The 25,580-nt window shown below is 33.9% G+C and overlaps 1 protein-coding gene across 4 annotated transcripts in view; it reads right to left on the bottom strand.

Annotated features, from left to right (window-relative positions):
- Window positions 1–25,580, bottom strand: part of Cul1 (cullin 1) — a 66,522-nt gene that overhangs the window by 32,314 nt on the left and 8,628 nt on the right. The gene's annotated exons all lie outside the window — the stretch shown is intronic.

Below are 25,580 nucleotides of genomic sequence, written 5' to 3'. Positions count from 1 at the left end.
AATAAAATAGCGTATTTTGAGTTGCTGAACGAGCTCAGTGTGGCTAATGTCCGGTAATATAAATACTTAAACGACAAATTTTAAAATTCAAAGATAAATTGTATTATGTAAGCATTTCTCAAAAAAGCAAAGTTATGAAAAACGTCCGACATTTGAGGTGCTAAAACGCCACAAAAGTCCTCAGATCGCCATGAAACCTAGACCATTAGACGCGGAATAAAAAATCCAATCCATCGATATATATAACTCATTTTGGCCAAAGTGGCGCTTTAGTAGTTTTGGATTTTCACTGACGATATGTAGTATTGGCGAAGGTTTTATATTGTAATAGTATCACGTTCCTTTATTATGTATTCTTTTTTTTACAAATCATCTTAGTTCATAGCTTTATTATTAACCCTTGTATCGTTAACATGTTTTCATATTGCTTCATTCGTGAATCAGTTAATAACCTTACAGTAATTGATTGATTGCATATTATTATCTAATAAACATTATCTTATATTTTCTAAAATACAGGATTAATCTTAAGGGTTCAATGATTATTACTATATTCTTTATTCACCTGTACAACTACCTATTAATTTATTAAATAGTACCTCAAGTGGGTATTATTCCTAACATATCGTATACGTTTCACTAAGTCGTGTTTACACGAGTGCACATAGCGCTTGCGGTTTATCGTTACGACATCGTGTAAACGACGCGCAGTAGTGGGTTTACAATCTATAAATAAGAAAAGTCGGCCGATATATGTAGAATTTTTAATCATAATCCGTTAAGTTTCACTTGGCAAGTTGGCAATATTCCAGCGTTGCATTAAAAATATACATCGCATTGATATATGTAATATAATTATAATGAATGCAGTTTTTATGTTATTTTGCGTTTCTCGTTTCTTCTGTTATACGATACACATGTTACTAATGTTAATCGTAAGAAGTTTTAGAATACAGTGTTGATGATAAGTACCAACTGCCATTGTAAGTGGTATAAATTAGATATCGATGGTGTTATACCTATGATATACTTGTATGTCGGTTTCTTATAAGATACTTTTCAGCTCTTTTACTTTATACAACCGTTGATTAGACGTCTTGTTCGACTTGTAATAACTAATAAGGTTAAAAATCTATTTTTAGAAACATTAACTTGTGACAATATGAAGCGACACAGTTAAATTCAGTTCCAAATTTGTTCATCTGTGATGAGCATTATAATTTTCAATAATTGAATACTATCTTTATCCGTACAAAACAAACAAAACATATGTACAGCAAACAGCTGTTTGAATAATTATAACTTGCACGATTAACCTCATCTTTGTTCACCATAGTCCATACAGTAGATTTTATTGCAATACCCAATACCCACATACATATTTAAAAAAACCTACACATCCATATAGATACGTTTTCAAACACGTCAAGCCAGTCCCTTTAAGGCAACGATCAAGATCAACACACGCTCGCGAAGCTAACGACCGATGATCAACAATGGTTGTTGTTTGACGCGTCTTTACAGCTTAAAGTAGCTGTATGTCATAAAAAGTAAAGTCCCGTGTCCCCAAGTGGGGTATGGGGCGGATGCATACATCTGTTTCACTGATCGATTTTCTTCAGGGACAAGTAGGTGATCAGCCTTCTGTGCCCTGCTAGAACATTACTTTTCCACGTCTCCAACGGGAATCGAACTCAGGACCTCTCGGTTATACATTCGCGTTGACCACTGTGCCAAGGAGGCGGTTAGCGTATGTCAGTAGTTAAGTATGTACGAATATTGTAAACTATTAATGTACCTATACGAAAAGCTCAGCTTAGTCGCACAATTTATAACTGAAGAAAGGCCGAACGATTTTTTTTCTGGATTTGTGTTCGTTGCATGATGATTTTATTACCACAAAAACCCCATCCTTTTGAGCCTATTTATCAAAACAAATAAAATATACGTAATGATTCTACCAATTTTTATTCAAAAAATTATAAATTAGAAACGACTATCCATTACAATCAAGGTCTATCTTACATAAATTATGATTTTAGCATACATCAAATAGCTTCGTTGCAAACTTGCTTCGCGACGGACAAAAATAATATTTTGAATGGAGTTATAGGTATATTAAGAAGAGCTGGAACGTCAACACATTTACACATTGCACATGTTAGGCCGGGAGATACTGACACAAAATTTCGGGTCATTTGTAACAGGATGGCGGTCTAGAGGGGTCTTAGTACGCAATGACAAAAAGAAAAATGATGGTCAGAACGCTGGTACCGGCGGACTAGTCGCGTGGGCGTTAGTCACACTCGTCGGATAAATAGCGAAAGTCCAACGATTTGTAAAACAAAAATTTTAGAATTTACCTATAGCCCTTAAAAAAGATGTAGGCGGTAGTGTCATGCCATACAGTTACGATGTGACTTACAGTCCGCCATACCGACGTGAATGCGTTGATTTAAAAAAAACAATTCAACCATTTGTACCGGGCTCACTTTTGCACAGGTAACCATCGTCGTGCAGCCATTTACTAAAATCGCCATGCCATACTTTTCGGACGATTCCAAATGGTCGCCATACCGCGGAAAATCTGCAAATTTTTGAATTTTTTTTTCTCGCCAAACGATTTGTACCACCCTAAATTTTTTTTTTCAACAACTCCTGAATGATTATAAATAGAAGTGTGATAATGCCATACCTGTGGGAGGTGGCGAATGTGTATAAGATTTTTTTCTTATTGTAAGATTTTATTCGTAGTTTGAACGATTTGTAGTAGTATGGCACTAATTTTTCCCTCTATTAAAAGTATGGCAAATATAATAATGGTCACGTTGCATCATATACTTTCCATTTTTTTTTACGTCTTGGCTTAAGTCTTACAATCATCCGCCCCATGTTTGCAATCTGCGATATTTTTTTCTAGGTAGAATTGTATACAAACAAACAGAATATAATGATCCCATACTGTAAAAAATTATTTTACGTATTGTACAGTCGTATTTTTGAAACGTGACGAATAAATTAATTTTCAAGTATGGCAGCACTTTTTCCCCCTACTAGAAGTATGGCAAATATAATAATGGTCACATTTTATCAAATACTCTCCAAAAATCCAAATGCAATACTGGTACAAATTGTTTGGCGAAAAAAAATTTTTTTTTGCAGATTTTCGGCGGTATGGTGGCCATTTGGAATCGTCCGAAAAGTATGGCATGGCGATTTTCGTAAATGTCTGCACGATGATGATTACCTGTGCAAAAGTTAGCCTGGTACAAATGTTTGAATTGTTTTTTTTTTTTTATCAACGCATCGCGTCGGTATGGGGGGCTGTAAGTTACACCGGAAAAGTATGGCATGACACTACCGCCTACATCTTTTTTATGGGCTATCGGTGAATTCTAAAATTTTTGTGTTACACATCGTTTGACTTTCGCTATTTATCCGACGAGTTCGACTAACGCCCACGCGACTAGTCCGCCGGTACCAGCGTTCTGAGTTCTGACCATCATTTTTCTTTTAGTCATTGCGTAATAAGACCTCTGTAGAACCGCCATTCTGTTACAAATGACCCGAAATTTTGTGTCAGTATCTCCCGGCCTATGTATGTGTCATATTTTGCAATTGTTTATAAATACAGGGTGATGTAATTGGTGTAGTACGAATATCTAAAAATCTATGAAGAATTTTGTGATACAGTAAATGGAAGAATTATAGACTATTTTACAGTATTTAATAAAATCATTTAATTTTTTGTTCATTTTCATTAGAAATGTCAATTTTTCTCACCAAGGAAATTTGGATGATAAGGAATGGATGAAAAATATAAATTTTGACTAAAATCGGCATTTTTTTTTCAAAAATCAAATTACTAATTAATAATCAGAGTTATCACATTATTAAAAAAAATAAGCCAAACTATACACAATTTTTACCTACTTGATGCAATCCTCAAAGATCATGGACATAGTGTATTGCGCCTTCCACCATACCATCCAGAACTCAACCCAATAGAGTTACTATGGTAGCATCACAAAATGTGAACTTTAACTTGAAAACTGTGGAAGAATTATTTAGAAAGGAAGCAAATGCTATTAGTCTGGATATGTTTAGTGACGTTTGGAGAAAGACGCGAGAACATGAGGAAAAATATTATATCTATTCAATTAGAACCAAAAGTAGACACTGACTCATTTATAATAACATTAAGAAATTCCGACAACGAAACATCGAGTTCTTCGAGCGATGAAAGTTACAGTGAAGTAGAAGATTACGATTATGATTAAATAGATTCTTCTTCTTCTCTATAGATACTGCTTTCTGAATTGGTGGTAAATGTTAAAACTGTTAAACTGTTATGACGATTCAAAAGTGCTTCTAGAAGAAGTCTAATTGTATAAATGTTTGAGTTTGAGTTTAAAACCAATAATGTGAAAATTATACAATAAATATGTAACACATATTTGTTAGCGTGTATTGGTAGGTATTACGTACTTACTACAAATATAATATTTCTTAGATAATATCTTTACTCGACCAAAGTCAGGAATTTAATTATTATTTGATAATTGAATGATTATTAATACTTTTATCCAATTGATTATTATTAGAATAAATAATTAACTTCATCAATTGAATTACTTTTAAATTATAATTTTACAGGTAAATTATGAGAGCTTTCATAAGTAATTATATTTGCATATATATAATATCTACATTTGCATATATATAATATCTACAACGCACCCATTTTACAATTCAAGTCTAAAATGAAACTAGAGTCGCATTTATTTTTTTGAACATACTGTAAGTGAAATTGCATAAGTGTGAGTACTGTGAACATGCCAGCTTTCCCTAATTGACCGATATAAAAACGCGTGAATGACGCATATATTCAATACGCACTTATCCAATGCATGCGTGATGTAGTTACATATAATAAATTTATAAGTTTATTTGTGTTAAGACGTATGTATGTTGCTTTTTTAAGCGGAAATTGCTGAACGGATTTGGCTGAAATTTCGTACGCTGGGTCAGGCTAATCTTTACTCGATAAATATCATACATATTATGTAGACAATAGGAAACTATACAAATAAAAATAATATAATGTTTGGAAAGATAAAATAATTAGCTTTTTAAATTGTAGTAAAAAAGAATCTGTGGAAATATTCCGGGAAATTACTGTAACGGCTAAACCTATAGACCGGGATCCCTCGCCCTTTTTCGTAAGTGATTACTAACAAGCTAAATTTTCGTCAGTAGCTTCATTTTGACGAGACGCCCAACATTAGCTAGTACAAAAATTTCGTAAGTGGTAGCTAACAGGGGTAATGAGAACATAATTTGTTGATTTAGTGGTTATCAAAAATTCATTACTAACTGGTTTTTTTATTTATAATTCTTATAATAATAATCTAAATTAGCCGAAAAAATATTTGTCCTACAAAATGCTAGGTTTGATCAACGAGGTCCCATTTTTGCAACATGTACTATTTACGAGGTCATGAAAAATTATTACTAACCAGCTGATTTTTTTTTGTTGGTTAGTTAATAATTATATAATTTAACGCCCACATTGTCCTACACATTACGTGGAACGTTTTTCTAGTCCTAGACTCCTAAGTTGTCCATACCACAGGACCATTTTTTTTATTAGTAACTGTAGGACAAAAGTATCACGTGATACATTAGTGTGTTTTTTATCCGAATAAAACAATGTCCTATAAAAAAACTGGTATGCATCCGTAGTCCTACAATAATCGTAATTTTCCTTTTTCCTATGTGCAACATGAGGTAAAGTGAAAATATATTTATTGAAATAAATCAACTTTATTATGTAACATACATGAAAAAGTAGATATTTTTATATAAAAAAGGAATTAATTTTCATCTGACTCATCAGAAAAACATTCATCCTCACTACTGGCATCACTCTCCTCATCTTCATCAGTATCTTCTTCATTCTGATCTTCCGTGGTATCTAAATCTGTAATAATATGAAAAAATTAATTAATGTCGCCGAAAAATTAAAAACCAAATTTCAATAATATTAATAGGGTACCTTGCAATTGAGAAGATAATTCCAATTTTTAAATTCCAATTTTTAAATTTTTAAATTCCAATTTTCCGATAATACGACATTACTATATTTATGTTTATGATGCTTTCGAGCAGACAAAAAAGTTCGACAAGAAAGCAAAATTTCTTGAGAAAATTTCTTGATCTCTTCGCGTTTCTCTCTAAAGCTAGGGTTATCACACAATACACTGCATAAAAAACACTCCATTTTTGCTGAGCAATTAAAAAAAAAATGTAAGTTATTTCAGAGATGTTTCAGAGCGTCCAACACGTGGTCAACAGAAAAAAACAGCACGGTTATAGTCGGCTTCAGCATGGAGTAACTAAACACAGTACGCAGCATCGCGCGCATGCGTACTAATATAACTAAACTCCAATAGAAAAATGTACAGAATGAATAGATTTTTATTGTTATGAATTTCAAATTCCATTGGAGGATCAGCAAAATATACCATGCAATTTGTAGGACAATGTGGGCGTTAAATTATATAATTATTAACTAACCAACAAAAAAAAATCAGCTGGTTAGTAATAATTTTTCATGACCTCGTAAAATATAGTACATGTTGCAAAAATGGGACCTCGTTGATCAAACCTAGCATTTTGTAGGACAAATATTTTTTCGGCTACTTTAGATTATAAGATAAGAATTATAAATTAAAAAACCAGTTAGTAATAAATTTTTGATAACCACTAAATCAACAAATTATGTCCTCATTACCCCTGTTAGCTACCACAATCGAGCATTTTCGTAAAGGAAATTCTTGGGCGTCTCATTGAAACGAAGCTACTCACGAAGTTTCAACTTGATACTAATTATTTTTACATCTAGTATTTGTACTACAACCTAAGAGTGTCGGACTAGAAAAACGTTCCACGTAATGTGTAGGACAATGTGGGCATTAAATTATATAATTATTAACTAACCAACAAAAAAAAAATCAGCTGGTTAGTAATAATTTTTCATGACCTCGTAAATAGTACATGTTGCAAAAATGGGACCTCGTTGATCAAACCTAGCATTTTGTAGGACAAATATTTTTTCGGCTAATTTAGATTATTATTATAAGAATCACTACATAGTATAAAGCAAAGTCGCTTTCCCTGTCCCTATGTCCCTATGTCCCTTTGTACGCTTAAATATTTGAAACTACGCAACGGATTTTGATGCGGTTTTTTTTAATAGATAGAGTGATTCAAGAGGAAGGTTTCTATGTATAATCCATTAAATAGTGGAGAAGTACTGTTATTTTTGAGGTTTCTAATGTGAGGTCGTAAAAAATTACATTTTTTTCGCTTACATTGCAAACGCAGGCTGAACCCTACGAGTTTTATCAAAATAATGTACTAAGTATTATACAAATTGAAAAGGTCTACAGAAAAGTCCGCGATGGTATATGTCTATCTCTTATGGATAACCCACAATAACTTTTTTTTTGTCATTTACTTTTTACGACAAATAATGGCTAATTTTCGATGCGATTTTAACCAACACAGCATTAATCCTTAACCAATTAAATACCTTGAATACAATGTTCATTTAATATAGATCTATATGGCCTTTTACACCGTATGATTTAAGTGAATATTTTCAAAGATATTACAGATTTAAAATTTGCGGGACGCCCGGACGTAGCGTTTGCGGCGGCACCGGTCGGCCGCTCGGCTATAATATATTTTATACCCGTGCGAAGCCGGAGCGGGCCGCTATGTTTTTATATACTACGTTCACAGTTTTTCTGTAGTGTATTTAGTATCAGCATTGCACCCGTGCGAAGCCGGGGCGGGTCGCTAGTTATAAATAAAAAAACCAGTTAGTAATGAATTTTTGATAACCACTAAATAATAATATAAAAAACATTTGATTAACGAATTCGTCGGAAAACCTTAGTTGCGTTGTATATAACAGTTTATTATTATTATAATATATGTACGTATTATATGGTATGCAATATAGTTGTATTCTTTTAATTCCTTATATGTATTTATAAACTGTGGTTATTTATTATTATGTAAATATATATATATATATATATATGTATATAAGTATATGTATTTCACAATATGGGTAAAATATCCGCAATATATTATATTCTATACATGCAAACATATATAATTATTTTATTTCTTAATTAATTGTTTTATTATCTAACAGCAGAGAGAGACACTTTAGACTTAAGCACTTTGTTGTCTGGTGGGGCCCTGAAAACCAGCGCTATGCTGACCATATCGGCATAGCATAAGCTGAGCGGCCTTACCCTTTAGGTCGCCAGTCGCCACACAATTCATATTCTTAGTTTTAATTTTTATGTTAGATTATATTTAAGAGTGTATTTTTATATTGTTTCTTTTTTTTTTTTTTGTTTGTGTTGGTGGTGGTAATTTGGTGTGCCTAATAAAAATTATTTTATTCTTATTATTCTTATTCTTATTCTAAATCAACAAATTATGTTCTCATTACCCCTGTTTAGTCCATTGAATAAAAAGTTCTAGAGTGCGTGAGTTAGTAACGTAAGATGTTTCTTCGGAAACATGTCAAGAGTCCCTAGGTAATAAACATACTAAAACCCCGGGCCACTAGGAGGAGCCCCGGAGTGGGGGGAGGGGGGAAATGGGTCCATTTTTTCATTTTTCGCTTAAATCTCAAAAACGGTACATGTTAGAGAAAAACTTTCAAGGAAAAGTTGAAAGGCCATAAAATTATCTACAAGTTGTACCTGAATCATTTTTTCCTATATCCTACCGTTTCTGAGTTATACGCGGTAAAACATGATTTTGGCTCAAACAATTTCCACATCAATCGATCAAAAAATATTTCTTTCTTCCAAAAAACTCAAATGTGCAACTTGTGACCGGTACTGATAGATTGCTCTTAATTAGGTCTATAATTGGTAAAATAAACATATTGCTGCATGGAAGCCTTTAGGAGGAATCGATTGTCAAAATATTATAATATGGTAGTTTGAGTTACTGAACTTGATCTTTTTATTTTTTTCTTCCAAAAAACTGAAAAGTGCAACATGTGACCGGTACAGATAGATTGATCATAATTGGGTCTATCATTGATAAAAATACCAGATTCCACCACGGAGGCGTTTACGGGGAATTGAATTTTATTAGGGTAGTTACGATACTTGAACTTTTTATTTTTTTTCTCCAAAAAAACTCAAAAGTGCAACTTATGACCGATACTGATAGATTGCTCTTAATTAGGGCTATAATTGGTAAAATAAACACATTCCTCCATGGAAGCCTTAAGGAGGAATCGATTGTCAAAATACTATATTAGGGTAGTTTGAGTTACTGAACTTGATCTTTTTATTTTTTTCTTCCAAAAAACTCAAAAGTGCAACTTGTGACCGGTACTGTTAGATTGCTCTTAATTAGTTCTATAATTGGTAAAATAAACACATTCCTCCATGGAAGCCTTTAGGAGGAATCGATTGTCAAAATACTATATTAGGGTAGTTTGAGTTACTGAACTTGATCTTTTTATTTTTTTTCTTCCAAAAAACTCAAAAGTGCAACTTGTGACCGGTACAGATAGATTGCTCATAATAAGGTCTATCATTGATAAAAATACTAGATTCCACCACGGAGGCGTTTACGGGGAATTGAATTTTATTAGGGTAGATACGATACTTGAACTTTTTATTTTTTTCTTCCAAAAAAACTCAAAAGTGCAACTTGTGACCGGTACCGATAGATTGCTCATAATTAGGTCTATCATTGATAAAAAAACCAGATTCCACCATAGAGGCGTTTAGGAGGTATTGAATTTTATTAGGGTAGTTACGATACATGAACTTTTTAACTAAATACCCTAATAAAATTCAATTCCCCGTAAACGCCTCCATGGTGGAATCTGGTATTTTTATCAATGATAGACCTAATTATGAGCAATCTATCTGTACCGGTCACAAGTTGCACTTTTGAGCTTTTTGGAAGAAAAAAAATAAAAAGTTCATGTATCGTAACTACCCTGATAAAATTCAATTCCCCGTAAACGCCTCCGTGGTGGAATCTGGTATTTTTAGCAATGATAGACCTAATTATGAGCAATCTATCTGTATGGGTCACAAGTTGCACTTTTGAGTTTTTTGGAAGAAAAAAATAAAAAGATCAAGTTCAGTAACTCAAACTGCCCTAATATAATATTTTGACAATCGATTCCTCCTAAAGGCTTCCATGGAGGAATGTGTTTATTTTACCAATTATAGACCTAATTAAGAGCAATCTATCAGTATTGGTCACAAGTTGCACATTTCAGTTTTTTGGAAGAAAGAAATATTTTTTGATCGATTGATGTGGAAATTGTTTGAGCCAAAATCATGTTTTACTGCGTATAACTCAGAAACGGTAGGATATAGGAAAAAATGATTTAGGTATAACTTGTAGATAATTTTATGGTCTTTCAACTTTTCCTTGAAAGTTTTTCTCTAACATGTACCGTTTTTGAGATTTAAGCGAAAAATGAAAAAATGGACCCATTTCCCCCCTCCTCCCACTCCGGGGCTCCTCCTAGTGGCCCGGGGTTTTAGTATGTTTATTACCTAGGGACTCTTGACATGTTTCCGAAGAAACATCTTACGTTACTAACTCACGCACTCTAGACCCCCCTTGGAGGGACTCATTCAATGGACTAGTTAGCTACCACTTACGAAATTTTTGTACTAGCTAATGTTGGGCGTCTCGTCAAAATGAAGCTACTGACGAAAATTTAGCTTGTTAGTAATCACTTACGAAAAAGGGCGAGGGATCCCGGTCTACTATTTTTATGAAACTTTGACAGACAGACTATTTACAAATTCTTCAGTATTTAAAATTTACACATAAAAAAATATACCGGCCGAATTGAGAATCTCCTCCTTTTTTTTAAGTCGGTTAATTAAACGCGCGATACGACTGTTGTGCCCTGTTGTCTGTTGTATTATATGTAGAGCTTTGATTTAAATTAATAAATTTATATGTACATATCTTCATTACCAAATTATTATGATAATTTGGCTAGAGTGTACGTACAAAATCTCATTTACCATAGTTCACCATGGCCGAGGTCAACAACTTTGTGTTTCGTTCCGGTCAATTTCTGGTAAAAACTTCCGGAATATAAAACATTGTACATATGTATATTATTTAAATTTATTTTGCTCACAATGTAATATAAGCATTTTGAAAAAATACTTAAAACTAATATACCTAGGTACCTACCCACTTATTAACAACTAGCTTTACCCATCGGTTTTACCCGCATTGCTCCGCTCCTGTTGACCTTAGCGTGATGATAAATAGCCTTCCTCGATAAATGGGCTATTTAACACCGAAAGTATTTTTCAAATCGGACCAGTAGTTCCTGAGATTAGCGCTTTCCTTCTGAGTTCCTTCCTGAGTTCAAACAAACAAACTCTTCAGCTTTATAATATTGGTATGGATTATTACCGCCCAATTATTAACAATTATAATAAATGTCTTGTCAAATTTTTGACCATATTATTTAGAAAACTAACATTTTTACCATTTCGATAAAAAATCTAACCCCTTTTCTCTACAAATTGACGCAAAATTTTCTTTAAACTACCCACACAATAACAACTGCAATAAGTTACGAACATTCTGTTAACCATAAACTAGACATACATATTCTTGTCATTCGTAAGCGAAATTTATTAACGTACATATAGAAAGTTAGTCCGTTATCTGCCAACCTAGGTATACTTAACTTTACCGCTACTAGCACTTAAATACTAGAAAAATACTTAACTGTAGAAATTAAAGACTTTTAACGGATTTTAAACACGATACATTCATGTTATTTTCCCGACGTTTCGAATACTTTCCAGCGAGTGTTCATGGGCAGACTGGTATAATCCATACTAATATTATAAATGCGAAAGTAACTCTGTCTGTCTGTCTGTTACTCAATCACGCCTAAACTACTGAACCAATTTGCATGAAATTTGGTATGGAGATATTAATTATGATACCCGAGAAAGGACATAGGCTACCTTTTATTGCGAAATATGTACCACGGGCGAAGCCGGGGCGGACCTCTAGTCACTACATAGTATAAAACAAAGTCGATTTCCCTGTCCCTATGTCCTTATGTCCCTATGTCCCTTTGTACGCTTAAATCTTTGAAACTACGCAACGGATTTTGATGCGGTTTTTTTTAATAGATAGAGTGATTCAAGAGGAAGGTTTATATGTATAATAACATCCATTAAATAGTGGAGAAGTACTGTTATTTTTGAGGTTTCTAAAGTGATGTCGCAAAAAATTACATTTTTTCCGCTTACATTGCAAACGCAGGCTGAACCCTACCAGCCGTACAAATAAAAACTTGCTTATTCAAACCTTATGCAATGCATAGATATGATAAGAATAAATAAAGAATAAGGATGTCATAATTTCTTACAAATAAATTTGGAATAACGTCGATGTATCTATGCTCACGCTATGCAATAGGCGCGAAGCGGCAACGTCGCAATTCATTCACAAAATTATGAAAAACATTGAAATTGTCTACGGTTAAGCCTTGGTGCTGTCATTTTGCTGACGCTCGTTTGACTTCGTCGAATTTGTTGTGAAGTTTCATCATACGATGTTCTGTTTATTTATTTTTTAAATATTTATTGGAAATAATTTAAATATATCATTAAATATGCAAGCAAATGATAGATAACGCTATCAAATATCTGGAGAACAGAAGATAAACCCACTTTGAGATAGAGAGTTGCCAAATAACTGGTACTCAAAACATACAACTCCAGGCTTAGAAGATTTATATTTTCAACGAAAGTGTATATTATTGTGATAAATTTAGAAATAAGTTTTATGTATGTATGGTTTGGCGCATGTTGTAAATAAATAAATCATTATAAATATCAAAAGGGTTTTTCATAATTTCGTATATTTTGACATTTCATACAAAATTTTCCATTTCAATAGGTACGTAATGACTAATGAAATTATTAATTTGCTCAACTTTTTCTACTTCTCGTATACTCTCATTGAGTCATTGCTATTATCTCAAATTTAGATTGAAAATTGCTTCTAAAACTTGTAAAACACAGCACAATGTACTAAAAGATATGTTATAACTCGGTTATGTCAGACTTATACTAGGGTGGTAGCCGTAATAAGGTCGGAATAGCATTAGTATGAATACTTATTACGAAGTTATACTAGGTTACATTTATTTCGTGTTTATTTGTATGATTTTTCCTTATTCTTAGTTTATTCTTTGCATAAAATGTTATAACTCGTTTATTTGTACGGCTGTAAGAGTTTTATCAAAATAATGTACTAAGTATTATACACATTGAAAAGGTCTATAGAAAAGTCCGCGATGGTATATGTCTATCTCTTATGGATAACCCACAATAACATTTTTTTGTCATTTACTTTTTACGAAAAATAATGGCTAATTTTCGATGCGATTTTAACCAATACAGCATTAATCCTTAACCAATTAAATACCTTGAATACATTGTTCGTTTAATATAGATCTATATGGCCCTTTACACCGTATGATTTAAGTGAATATTTTCGAAGATATTACAGATTTAAAAATTGCGGGACGTAGCGTTTGCGGCGGTACCGGCCGGCCGCCAGGCTATCTATACGAAGTCCGAAGTCGGAGCGGGCCGCTATGTTTTTATATATATCGTGGCCATATCGTAGATTTGCTCATTTCATGATATGATCGATCATTTCACGAAATGGTCGCATTTCATGAAATGGCCAACATAGTTTGATCAGATCGTTAAATCGTCAACGTTTCACGATTTGGCCATCCACATTTGGCCAGATCGTATAAAATATAAAGAGTCCATAAAATATTAAAAAAATTCAGAATATTCTAAAAACTTGTTTAATGTCATTTAAGTTAGTGCCGCGGCAGCGGTCGGCGAATGCTAGAAGCGAATCGTTTTTGCAATAAAAAACAGTTAGGTTAGGTTAGGTTAGACTTTGATAAACAACGCACGAGCCGAGCGAGCAAAGCGAGCGTGCCACGGCAGCGGCCGGCGAGTGCCAGAAGCGGATCGCTTTTTAAAAAACAAACAATTATAATACTATAGTAGGATATATAAATATATATCCTAAAAGAAAAAATGCGTCTTAAATTATTTTATTTAAGACGCATTTTTTCTTCAATACATATAAGATATCCACATTTTCCATAGTACTCGAACCATCGTAAATTCTTTGCTATGACTTTCTTCATATTGTTATTAAACGAATTATGAAGTTTTTAACTGCGAATAATTAAATTTTCGCCAGCGGCCGCCATCTTACTTATCACATAAACACAGAGCTTGCAGCGCCTCTACCAATGATTAATGTAACTATTTTACGATATGATCAAATAATTTTGATCATTTCATGAAAAAACCGCGCGTTTAGTTGGCCATATCGTGAAACGATTTCTTATCATTGATCTGCTCAAGCCACATCATGATGTGGCCAAACTAAATTGGCCATTTCACGAAATGCGACCATTTCGTGAAATGGCCAGTCATATCATGAAATGAGCAAATTTACGATATGGCCACGACATATACAACGTTCACAGTTTTTCTGTAGTGTATTTAGTATCAGCATTGCACCCGTGCGAAGCCGGGGCGGGTCGCTAGTAAAGTATAAAACAAAGTCGCTTCAAGCTGTCTGTCAGTCCCTACGTATGCTAGATCTTCAAAACTACGCAACGGATTTAGATGCTGTTTTTGTTAAATGTTTTAGTTAGAGAAAGTTATTTTTATTTATTTATTCTCGAGGAAGGCGTAAAACAATGAACAAATCATTTGTTAAGTTTTAGAACTAGTTAGCGAAGCTAGTAATGAATAAATCGCGTTAAAACGTGTTTAAATTCTCATTCTCTAAAGAGATTTTAGTGCGTACATATAATTCGTTAAGTTTTATACAAAGTCTGCAAAGCTGCGGGCGGAAAGCAAGTGATAAATAATCAATAAAGCGCGTCAAAAGGTATTCAATTTCTCAATCTAAACCCCCGTGTCTAGATATTGAAGCATAGTCTGAAGTCTAGACGTTATCGACACACGGCTAGCGTAGAATTAATTAAACTCCAATAAATCGATTTCCACCTATACCGATGACATTGACCCCGAATTCTAGTTCACTTTAGTGTTATATGTTATGTACATACAAACACTGGGCTGTGTCGAAATGATAACCTATATAAGCCAAGTATAATATTGTAAAGAGGAAAGATTTAATTGCACGCCTCATAAGCGAAGCGTTGAGGTGGGTACTACTGTCACTTCGCGCAAAACATCTGATTTTTCAAACTTAAAATGTCTTTATGTATCATACATTGCACTTGTAAGATAATACATACACACACATATTAAGAAAAAGCACTATTTTTAACGTTCATGATATTTTTGATGTCATTTTTGTTATTTAAACTAGTTAAAAAACAGTTTAAAAAAGTTCTGTCTTGGACGTCCGTGTGTCTGTATGTGCGGATCCTTTTTCTTGTTAACACGATAGCGACCGAAATACTTTACTAATCGAGTCTTTTTTTTTCTCTTACGCTTGAGTATGCTCAGGAATAGAACCCTTTCATTTTTCAGGGTCTGATTCGATGTGGTTTAATTGTTATTAAATAAACAAAAATAATAATTAATAAATATTTATTAAAAAAAAATTATGAGGCGTGCACTTTTGGATTTTCCAAATTATTGTTAATCTATACTCATTTAATAAAGCTGAAGAGTTTGTTTATGTTTGTTTACACGCGCTTATCTCAGGAACGTCTGGTCCGATTTGAAAAATTCTTTCGGTGTTAGATAGCCCATTTATCGAGCATGGCTATACAGGCAAATATTATGTACATAAATACATAAAATGTAATTACAATATTATATTGTTTAGCATTCAGTGAAATTATTCAGCTCAGAACTATTTAATGATGATTAAAAGCATTTAAGCAGTGGTGGCTCAGTGGTGAGACCTCGGACTTCGAATCGATAAGTCCGGGGTTAGAGACCAGACGAGCGCGCTGGAAATAAATTGATTTTTCAATTTATCTGCGCATGTTGTAACATCACCACTGCTCGAACGGTGAAGGAAAACATCGTGAGGAAACCGACATGTCGAAGAATCAAAAGTTCGACGACATGTGTCATCCGCCAACCCGCACTTGTGCAGCGTGGTGGATTATGGCCTGTACCCTCATAGGAGGCCCGTGTCCCAGCAGTGGGAACGTATATGGGCTGATGATGATGATGATGATGAAAAGCATTTCTTAATGATCAAAATTCCATTAGGGAATACCTATGTGGAATTATCTATTAGTTAATTATTAGTTAAATAGCAACTTTCTTTTTGTGGTTAGTATGTTGTCTAATTAATAACATACCGAACATACTCTAATTAATAGTTAACACAAACAATACTGCTTCTGTTATTAAGCATTTATGTATAGACTGTATGCAATTATAAAAATTTCACATTAAATAACGTTTTGATTGTTTGACGCCCGATATTTTAATCCTTGGTTAAAACTTATCCATCAAATTAAGTATAATACAATAATAAAAATCGGACACTTTTAAAATGATTGTATTACGAAACCTATTCGACGAATAACTTTTAATCAAGTATTGAAAATCCCAAGTAACTTTCAATCCTCAGTCTAGACAGTACTTACTTCTAGGTACCTACCTTATTTTTATATTTCATCTCCCTTTATAATTTCCGTTAAGACCAACTATCATACAAAAAACCAGCTCATCAAAAAAATAAAAAAGAGCGTGTGCGCCGAGTACCTACATTGTCAGAAGTGAAATTTCTTTGGCAAGATTCAAATATACCCAAATCATCGCCTTACTCATGACGTGACTGTATTGCCATGACGCGAAATTGAAATTACGTTTTTTAAGTTTGAAGTTTTGTTTCACTTCAAAAAAAAACACAATATGTAAAATGTAAATACGTATTTATTTTCTTTCTTTATCCCATACTATATCTAGGTTTTATTTACTTGGCACTCAGTCTTCAGTGTGTATATAGGTCACGCTCATAGCGATGCAATTTACCAACCTCCGACTGCGAGACGATCACGATTGCCTACGCTGCGACTTTAACGATTTCGCCTTGGATAAATTCAAATGCAGTTATTGCTTGAACAGTTGAACTATTTTAATAGCGAATCTTCAATAAAAATACTATTGTTACTTTCCTTCGTAAGTTAGAGTAGTTTTTTCTACCTAAATGGTCATTGACGCTCCTGGGAGGAGGTACCTACCACTCCAAATTCTACAACATGAAAAACTTTTTCGGGAACTTCGGTTAAAATAAAAATATTTTTAAAAGACTAGAAATAATTTCCTGCTGCATTGTTTGGATCCGCGTCTTTGAACATACTTTTATTGTTTCACCTGTATGTTATGTAACCGCCAGTCTTCTTTAGACTCGATTTTGAACCAAACAAATCTAAACAGACAGATTTAATTCAAACTTTGTATATTTATCAAGGATCGGTAACAATACAACAATTTCATGAGTTTATATTATTCAGTGAGTTTTTTTACTACATTTAATCATTTTTATAATAGCCATCTTTAAGACTACTACTCTAAAGCATCGAATATCTTCTTTCCTCCTATATTAAGCGACTATAGGGATTTAACCGGTATCACAGGTCACCAGTTCGTTGCATCAGAAATCCGACACGATTGGAGGCTTGATCCCTGGCGTTCAAACGACAGGTGTTCCACGAGACAAAGAGATTTAACGTTCTACAGAGTAAAAATCCTACTACCGTTATGAACGCGAAGTTTATTATGGTTTATGGATGGTTATTTTTATTTATACGCAAATACGACTGTTATCCATACTAATATTATAAAATGCGAAAGTAACTCTGTCTGTCTGTCTGTTACTCAATCACGCCTTAACTACTGAACCAATTTGCATGAAATTTGGTATAGAGATATTTTGATACCCGAGAAAGGACATAGGATATGTTTTATCCCGGAAATCCTACGGGAACGGGTTTTTCTTCGAAAACGCGGGCGAAGTCGCGGGCGGAGAGCTAGTCTGAAATAAATGTATAGGCTGAAAGTCTGTTTATCATGGTATCTACATACAAAGTGTTAGGTTGAAGCTAGTATAACAATTGATTATATTACATATATATCAAACAATATATTAGAGTAGCGGCTTGATTTATTTAATTCAACGTCGATTGCTACAGGATTCCTTCATTCCTCAGGATGTAGGAATCGACATTTTAAATAAATGTAGACTGTGTAGTAAGACGTAGATTTCGGTTCGAATCATAAGAAGTTTCGTGAGACAAATAGATATTAATATAATCAATCTACGAATACGCGAATATTGTCTAAATGAGTAAGAATTTATTATTTACCTACATATCTGCTATGCATCAAACCCGTAACCGGGTTAAAGCAATCCATACGTAAGCAAATTTCAAACAAAATTGTACTTTCTCATACTTTTTAAGTACTTCAACTTTAAACTTTTGCACAGTTATTTCGTAATATCGAATCGGTATTTTTAGAAAAATTGAAATTTAATTCCTACTCGTATTGCAATTTTAACGATTTTAAACGCTATTTTATAAGGATATTTAATGATATTTAAAAACATTAAACAATATACCTACTTAAATTACAATTTTCTGACATTGCAGTATTTAACGAGTAGCTGTGTTAAATAGTAAATACTTATGAATATGGATTAGATTACATAACATTGTGAATATAAAAATAAAAGTTTTTGAATTAATTTGTACAAAATCTCAAATACGAAATCATTTAAACGAAATCATTGCAAACTATATCCTAATACTATAGTATTAAAGCATTTTATCGTACAAACATGTGCAGTCATGTGTATCGACATTTAAGATAAACAAAAGAGCGCTATAGAAGCTACTCCCGATGCAATGCAGTAAGCTTAGAGCTTATCGACATAGTATACAATATACATATAGAACAGTATGGAAACTCGATACAAAACGTTCGAAACGACTTAACTTTTATTTGTACACTAGATTTTTAAATTTGGATTACTCGATTCATACAGCACTCAAATATTAAAAAAAAAAACAACATCAAAAAGTATTAAATCTACATAGTGTTCTATTGTTGCAATGGTGCGTAGATATTCCTAATTCGGTATTTTAAGCTATTGCATATCTTCTATCGCGGGCCTTGAGCGCGGGGACCGAATCCAGAAACTCCGTAACGAAAAACCTCACGCTTCCCACTTCGACGGCCTTCAAGCCACACCGACCACCGAGTCGGAGATGTGGCTTGAAGGCATGCTATGCAATAGCTTTACCGCGGCAGTCCCCGAGTGCCACACGTCTTTTTTTTATCAACAAGGCTTTATAACAATACTATTCGTTATTCATACTGAGCTATCAATTGCTTCCAAAGCTAATGCTTTGGCCTAATGGCCATGTTGTAAGTTTCATGTGTAGTGAGTGGTGTTGTGAAAATTTCCGTGTCTACTTGTGGACTATGGAGTAGATGTATTCATTATTCATTGATCGATTTTCTTAACGGTTAAGTTGCATCAGCCTTCTGTGCCCTGCCAGACATTACTTTTGTTAGCCCTACGGCTAAAGGCTCTGCGCTCATGCCTGAACGTCTTTACTCTAATTTCATATGTGTGGTTCGAACTTAAAACAGATTTTAAATATGTAGTTAAATATGCGTGTATAGACTGTAGCTTGTATTTTTTCCTTTTTCAAAGTGAGACATTTGAAAATCATCAAGCCCTTCACAGTACTTATAAGGTACTTCCTACCCGCAGTCTAACTAGCGTACACACCTCGTTATCTCAAGCCACTTATTCCCCATACAAATTCCATCCCCTATTTCACCCCCATTCAATTCAAACCCGACAACAAAGAAAGCCAATGTTCTTCTAAAAAGAGCGTGTGTGCCGAGTCCACGTGTCACAAGTTAAGTCTTTTGCAAGATTCAATGATACCAAATTCATCGCCTTACTCCATGACGCGACTCCTTTCCTTTCATGGTATATCTATAGTCTATACTGATATTATAAAGCTGAAGAGTTTGTTTGAACGCGCTAATCTCAGGAACTACTGGTCCGATGTGAAAAATTGTTTTGGTGTTAGATAACCCATTTATCGAGGAATGCTTATAGGCTATTATATATCATCACGCTAAGACCAACAGCGGAGCAATGCGGGTGAAACCGCGAGGCAAAGCAGGCAAAGCTACTATACTATAATAAACATACTAAAGCCTCATTATAGAGCCACAATATATCTCCATCAAACCGACAAACCATACGTAATACAAACGAGTGACACGGCTCGGTCACACAACGGGATCCATCGCGGACGCACCATATACAAATTGCTAGAAATTGAATTGTGCCCACATTGTATTCACATAATGGTTCTGTTCTGAATGAAAACGACTGAATGAAGAAAAATCGATAGATTTATCAAAGTGCATAGTAATTTAACAGTTCTGATTTGTTTGTCCAGTATATGAATAGTAGGAATAGGTAGCTTTGAGAATTCAAGGCTCTTCTGTGGACTTCTGTGGTCTTACGAAATTGACGTAAATATTCATTTGTGTTTGATAACGATGTAAATTCGTTTTTTTGTAAGAACCAATTACTTGTTATGTAGGTCCCACGATTGATTCTATCAAAATGTCACAAATATTAATTCTCTTGCAATTTTTTTTTAATTCTTCATTTCTTTGGCAAGAAATATGATTTATCCCATTGAATCTTTTGCGTAAAGAATAGCCTCCTCTGCCTTCAGCCTTTGACGAAAGTGATTAAGGTGGGACTTTGAACTGAAGTAAAATATTCAATGAAAAATTATACCAAACATGTGGGCCATCAGTAGTATTGATTGTAAACCATGATGTTCATGACTAATAGTTAAATTTAGAATTTTCTTGTAGGAAAACTCGATATTTTATTACTTGCTTAAAATAAGTGAACGAGCTTATCTCAGGAACTGTGTATTTAAATTCTACAATTGTTGTGTTTGATAGTAAATTTACCGAGAAAGGCTATATTATAACATCACGCTACGAACAATAGGTGCAGCAAGGAGCAACAATGAAAAATGGGTCATCTAGTACATAATATATATTTACTTCATTGACACAATTTTCACTACGCTTCAAAATGTTTAGTCTATAGAGTCTAGACACTAGACAATAACCATTTATTCATCACTGCGTTTTAAGTGATTTCTGATATCTCGATTTCTTGATTATGTAATTCATAGTTTCTAGTGAATGGTGTGCTTCATTAAAAAAGTCCAAACTATTCTTTACTAGAAGTGTTCCGCGGTTTTACCCGCAGTGCTCCGCTCCTGTTGGTCTTAGCGACACGATATATAGCCTATAGCCTTCCTCGATAAATGGGCTATCTAACACGGAAATAATTTTTCAAATCGGACCAGTAGTTCCCGAGATTAGCACGTTCAAACAAACAAACAAACTCTTCCGCTTTATAATATTAGTATAGATTTTGTTGATTTACAGACATAAACCGTATTTATCATATGTTCATCTGATATTATGTGCTCTTCTGTTGAGAAATCCAATACCACCGGAAAGAAATCACGCACAAGACCGATAGATTTACGTGCTCTTCTATGCGCAAGAGTGTAATTGATGCTACTTCCTGATTGAGATTTGCTAATGATATTTTTATATGTTTCGAAATCAAGAAACATAAAGCAGGTAAGATAAAAGTGCTTAGTCATGCAAAGTCGTTTATCAATACTAATATTATAAATGCGAAAGTAACTCTGTCTGTCTGTCTGTTACTCAATCACGCCTAAACTACTGAACCAATTTGCATGAAATTTGGTATGGAGATATTTTGATACCCGAGAAAGGACATAGGCTACCTTTTATGGCGAAATAATATGTACCACGGGCGAAGCCGGGGCGGACCTCTAGTAATGTATAAATGTGTAATGTATTGCTAAAGATTAGTTATTATTCAGCTTAATTGGGAACGATCTGGATATTTCATTATTTTAATAAGATTTTATTTCATGGTTTCAAAGTATTTCACGGTCCACGATCAACAACGTACCGTGAGGCTTATTTACGAAACATAACAAGTAAGAAGGTAAATACATACTTCATTTATTACCTAACTGCACTATTTAGACATCATTTAAAAGGCTGATACGATGGAAATTGTAATTTTCGTATTTTCAATAATAAATATTTCTTCAGAATAATTAATATAACGTCATGCCGGATAAACTCATCTCGAAGCTAGTTACCAAATCTACGTACATAATTCAGAACTTCAAAAGTAATCTATACTAATTTTATAAAGCTGAAGAGTTTGTTTGAACGCGCTGATCTCAGGAACTACTGGTCCGATTTGAAAAATTCTTTCGTTGTTAGATAGCCCATTTATCGAGGAAGGCTATAGGCTATATAATATCATCTCGCTAAGACCAACAGAAGCAGAGCCTCGCGGGTATAACCGCGGAGCGCAGCTAGTATGTATTAAATAATGTGTACAGAATAATTAATACAACGTCCTTCCGTGCATGCCGGATAAACTCATCTCGAAGCTTTTTTTTTATAGCATTGGAAGGCAAACGAGCAGACGCAATGGCCGATGTTGATGGCAAAGTGCGTCGCCCATAAACGTCCATAAGTCATAACATACGTTATGGGTGTTGCCTACCATAGAGGGGAATGGGATGGGATAAAAACGGTCTTAAGGAGAAAGGTGGACGTAACCGTGAATTAGCTAGTTATCAAATCTACGTAATAATAAGTTACAATTATTCCGTTTCACGACACGAACATACAAATTCGCACAACGGTTCATTTATCTCAAATTTGTTACTGAACACCGTTAATGGTCGTAACTGTAACTTTTTGTTTGAAACAATGAAACATTGTTAACAAGCTGTTAACGCGGTTTTCATTGTTTTTCGAATGCAAATGAAAACTGATTTATTGGATTAATATCGAGATTGGTTTTACAGTAGAGATTATTTTAAGATGAATTGAATTGTTTGGTAATTAAATAATATTTGTTATTAAGTATATTTTAGGTAATTAATTTCTATGTTAGACTAAAGGTGCACTTTTAAAAATTGTGTAATTAATATATCTACGTGTTGCAGTTAGAGGTAGCAATGTGAGCATTTTTTTTTAAATTGAGTAGATAGATGTTTAAATAGTTTATTTTCTACACAAATATTATGTATTTGGTAATACGGGGCTTTACTGTAATAACAGCACAGTCTCAGTCCTCAGAACAAGACCCAAGTGAACGAAGTGGAACCACACGGGAAGAACCTACTTTTATCAAGATCGGTTCACCCGTTTCGACAGCTGTTCTGACGAAACAAACCAAAAAATACAGTCGAATTGAGAACCTCCTCATTTTTTTAAAAACAAAACATTACAGATCTTCTAATACAGACAGTCGTCACATCTCTATATCGATCAAGGTCCATTATAATTCACAGCCAGGTAGCGAGAGACGTGGGTCCCTGTAGTCGCAAGGCATGGCACGTGATCAGGTGTCTGAGACAGATATCTTGAGAAGATTCGTATGGATTTATACATAATATGTAATATCGTATGTAATATAATAACTAGCTGCGCTCCGCGGTTTCAACCGCGTGGCTCCATTGTCTTAGCGTGATGATATATAGCCTATCTCGATGAATGGGCTAATTCTAACACCGAAATAATTTTTCAAATCGGACCAGTAAGTTCCTGAGATTAGCGTGTTCAAACAAACAAACTCTTCAGCTTTATAATATCTATTAGTATAGATGAGTTTTTAATTAAGTATTTGCTGTGCTTTATTAAATGTATTTAAATTTGACGTATCACATATTCAAAGCAGTTATAACTAGATGATAAAATACCGATTATAATACAGTAGGTCCAAAAGGCGACCTAATCGCTCACCTCCGATTTCTTCCAGGCAACCAATCTGAGGTAAAGGATAAAGGTAAAAAAAATTCTTATCCCGCGCCGCGAATTATGTATTTCGCTTAGAGTAATTTTTTTATAGGATTATTAAAATTATCTAATTGTTTATATTATTAACTAGCGGTCCGCCCCGGCTTCGCCCGTGGTACATATTTACGTTTTCTCTACATACATAAAAACCATCCTCGTACTTCAAGGAATATAATAAAAAAAGAATTATCGAAATCGGTTCAGCCGTTCTCGAGTTATGCGCTTACCAACACATTTTGCGATTCATTTTTATATATAAGAGAAGAAGATTGGTCCATAGCATATAATATAAGTGCGTACAAAACTTATTGTCGTATGGATTGCTTGCAGGTTAGAACAATTGGTCCGGGAGCCAGCAGCAGATTTTATGACCAAGTTCCTCTCAAGCGGTAATTAGTAAAATGCATCAAAGTATAGTATTATGAAGCCTCGTGAACGTCAGCGGGAGCTCGGTTGGGGGGAAGAGCGGTTGTAGCCTCCCGTATCAGCTGACGGTTTTTCCACCAAGATACAGCCAGCTGACATATATATTTATCCACAGTTACATATAAGCTATCATCAGGTAAATTTTTGTTTGAGAGGAAATAACGGAAAATAAATTTTTCTTTAAATTTAACTTTCATGTTCGAGACACCAGCTGACGTATAATACACCATGTTGTAACCAGCTGACTATTTTTTTTCGTTGAGATATTGGGTTAGCTACAATTTGACAAATTTTTAGCTGAGAGGAAATGAATGAATGAATGTATTTTTTTTCCTATGTGCGTGGGAGGCTACAACCGCTCACCCCCCCAACCGAGCGCCAGCTGACGTTCACGAGGCTTTATAATACTATACTCTCATGCGTCTGACGAATTATCTCTTGAGAGGAAATAGTTAACCAAATTTGCACCTGGCTCCCTAACCAAATTTTATTATAAAGCTTAGAGTTCTCTTTCTTGTTTTAATCTAGATTCTAGACGGTAAATATATGGCAATAACAATATGCAAATTCAAATTTTAATGTTATTTATGATGGGTGATTAGTGATTACTTTTATTTATTTTAATATTTTACATAATTATTATTTAAACAAACAAATTATATATTTATGGAGTCTGTCGGACTTGCTACTAATAATAAAGATACACATAAACAAATATTTATAAACATTTTTCCAGTTTCAATATTTACCGATATCGTATTACTACTTACTACTTTTTAATACTACAGAGACGAGTACTATAATTTCCAATAAAAAAAGAAAACACTTATTTGCATTTAATAAAATGAACCAACTACAGGGAATAAATAGATGTTTAAATAAAGATCTAGGTTTCGATTCCTACGGGAGATGGAGGGGGAAAATGTAGGTCTGGCACGGAAGGCTGATCACCTACTTATTCGTTAAGAAAAATCAATAGATGATGCAATAGTGTAATATTTATAAATGGAATGCATTTATCCTATATCTCACCAAAATACACAAGACATGACATACCAAAATATA

The sequence above is a fragment of the Colias eurytheme genome, chromosome 28 (assembly GCF_061535395.1).
Source record: "Colias eurytheme isolate Ceu_HAF_F1 chromosome 28, ilColEury1 Martin Lab GWU primary, whole genome shotgun sequence".
NCBI classification, from domain to species: Eukaryota; Metazoa; Arthropoda; class Insecta; order Lepidoptera; family Pieridae; genus Colias; species Colias eurytheme.
Note: the sequence above shows the minus strand (reverse complement) of the source record. Positions and strands in the feature narration are given on the sequence as shown.